The sequence below is a fragment of the Dipodomys merriami genome, unplaced genomic scaffold (genome assembly GCF_024711535.1).
Source record: "Dipodomys merriami isolate MVZ:Mamm:240054 unplaced genomic scaffold, mDipMer1.0.p SCAF_92, whole genome shotgun sequence".
NCBI classification, from domain to species: domain Eukaryota; kingdom Metazoa; phylum Chordata; class Mammalia; order Rodentia; family Heteromyidae; genus Dipodomys; species Dipodomys merriami.
In genome coordinates, this window is record NW_027206535.1 from 4,750,937 (window position 1) to 4,753,678 (window position 2,742).

General features: G+C 42.6%; 1 protein-coding gene across 4 annotated transcripts in view; it reads right to left on the reverse strand.

The window, feature by feature from the left end:
* The window catches only part of LOC138821533 (histone-lysine N-methyltransferase ASH1L-like), a 145,000-nt gene that overhangs the window by 141,731 nt on the left and 527 nt on the right, over positions 1-2,742 (reverse strand). The window contains exon 1 of one of the 4 annotated variants that reach the window (XM_070013857.1): positions 2,340-2,583. The exons of 2 other annotated variants lie outside the window; for them this stretch is intronic. The gene's annotated coding sequence lies outside the window, so the exon portion shown is untranslated. Of the gene's footprint in view, positions 1-2,339; positions 2,584-2,742 lie in introns of those variants that run through there. One more of the 4 variants, XM_070013854.1, reaches the window with a different exon arrangement.

Below are 2,742 nucleotides of genomic sequence, written 5' to 3' on the forward strand. Positions count from 1 at the left end.
GGGACAGCAACCAGGCCCAGAGTTCAAGACCCACAACTGACCGAAAAAAAAAAAGACAATGAAAAAGCCATAGGTTCTTGTCCAACATTATGCCTCCTTATCAAACATAACTCAGGATCATGTACTAACATTGCAGAAATAAGCTTCTGAAGATCAATGCAACCTGGCTTTATTTCATTACAGTTGTGAATTCTTGATATTATATGCATAATTCATGATTGTCCTTATGCTCATATTCTAATTGGTCTTTTATCAGAATTCTCAGAAGAATTAAGTGGCGTCCCCCCAAAAACAAAGAACTAAGCTTGCTCAAGAAACATTCTATTTTGTATAGTACAGCTGAGTTAGTGTAAGCACTCTTCCCTTCTATTCATAAATCCTTACTACAAAATTAAAGCTTTTAAGAATTTCTTCAGTCCAGCCAAGAAGTTCCAAAATCTAGAGGCATATTTATCAATAATTCCCAGATCCTGAAAGCAGTTCACTCATAAATGCCAAAAGAAAATATCAAAGAAGGCAGACTCCATCACAAACTGGCCACTCTGTTAAGATTCTTAAATACTCTTGTATTCTTCCATATAAAATGGTTGAAAAGATCTAAGTCTCCTCCAAATGGAATAGATTTTTTTTTTTTATATTTTCTGGTTTAAATTCCACAATGTCTTGTCTACTCATTCATCCTAACATAAATAAGACTGTTAAGACAACTACCTTCATATGCACCTATGCTATTTCAATAATGACATCTTGATTATTCTCATCCCAAGACAGGGGCAAATTCTTGAGTGGATAGTCAATAAAAATTTGTTGAATAATGTAAGAGTATCCTTCCCCTTGTAAAGTTAAGCTATCCAGGTGCAAGTGTAGCTCAGGAGTGCTTACTTAGCAGGCCCTGAGTTTAACCTCCAGGATCAAAAACAAAAAACTGTCAACATGCATGCAACTACCCTGGTACAAGTTAGTTCACAGAAACCTTTCTTATCTCAAAACATATATGCAAAATTGTCAGAAATGCTGTGTTTCCTTGATAAACAACAATACAGTCATAAAACCCCATTTCATATAGATCACATGTAATAAAAATAACCTGTATTCTATAGGTATATTTGCCACTTTGGTCTCTCTCAAATATAATCCAATCAATCATATATGCCCTTGTGTTTTTAATATACACATATATGCCAACAATGAACTCTTAAGGCACTATGATATGATGACAACACTATTTTATATTAGTCAAAATATGAGTTCTAATTCCAACTTTATTAACAACCTGTGACATTAAAAAAGTTACCTTTTTATGTTTCAATTTCCTATTTTGTAAAATGGGGGGGGAAGTCTATGTTTTCACACAGAATCAAAAAGAAAAGAGCCTTCTGAGTACAAAAACCTCATACTAATTAATATAAATAGTTACTATAAACCGATGTCATAAAGTCCCTGTTCATTATAGAGATTATGAGAAATTATTCTCTTAAAGATGCTCTGGGCCTTCACATTTATACAATTCACTATTCAAAGGCACAACTATTCTTAAGATCATAACTAGCTATGACAAGTTTCTCTCCCTACCCTGACTATATGAATATATGCTATATTGTCCAGAAGGCCATTATTTCTTCCCATCAAGTAATTAAACACTCTGAATCCCTAAAATACTTGCATATCAACCTGCAGGGCACAACCCAACATTTATTTTTAAAAAGAGCTAACTTATAAGGGAAACTCCAGTACACACAAATACAAATACAGGCAAACTCTTCCCGAACACTTTCCAGTCTTGCATACACACAAAAACATTGCTTCCAAGCACCAAAGGACCATGTCTTCAGACCGAGTACCATCTCTTTTTATGTACAAACACTCACTCACCAATAACATTTATTAAACTTGAAACAGTGAGATCACGCTGTCGTTTCTACACTCAGTTCAGCGTGTCAACTGGTAAACTACTCTCTGAAGATCATCTCCCTAGCCACTTTTGTCCTTTTAAACAGACACAAACTGGATTGTGAGAGATGCTCCAATCGTGCCCACTACATACACAACTAACCTGTCAGGGGCACAGCCGACTCCGCCTCCACTCGCTTACTTTTCCCGCCCCTCTCCCTCTAGACGACAAGTCAGCCTGTCAGGGATACCCCTTCACCCCCGCCTGAAGGGACTTCCCGATCAGCGCAGGATCCCCTTCCCTGCTCTCCCCTCCCCCATCCTTACCAGCGTCTCCCGGAGGTCCAGGTCCGGGAGATGAAGGTAGATCCCAGGAAACCAACGACTGAGTCGCAGAGAGAGAGAGAGAGTACTTAGGCCCAAAGGCCTGCCCAAACCGCTCTACTCACCGTGTCAGAGGCCGAGGCCCAGAGCGATGAGTGCAGGGAAGTGGGGAAGAGGGGGTGGCAGCCAGGCGCCTCCGCTTCCCCCGGTCCACAACGGATCCCTCCCGCTTGTCAGGAAGCGACCGGCGGATAAGCCGAATGACGGAGGTGTGGGAGAGCAGAAGGCAAAGGCCTAGGGCTAAAGGGGAGGGGGGAACTGAGGGGAGGCGGGTCCGCAACCGAGACCGGGATCGTCTCCCGCTCCGCAAAGCAAACCCAAAATGGCGGCGGGAGCGGCGGCGGCGGCAGAGCGGCGGCGGCAGCTCCTCAGAAGGGAGGGAGCGAGCGAAGGGCGCCTCGTGCCCCCCCCCCCGCCTCCCACTCCTCCCTCCTTGCGTTCTCCCCACAGTCCCTCCTCCCCCTCGAC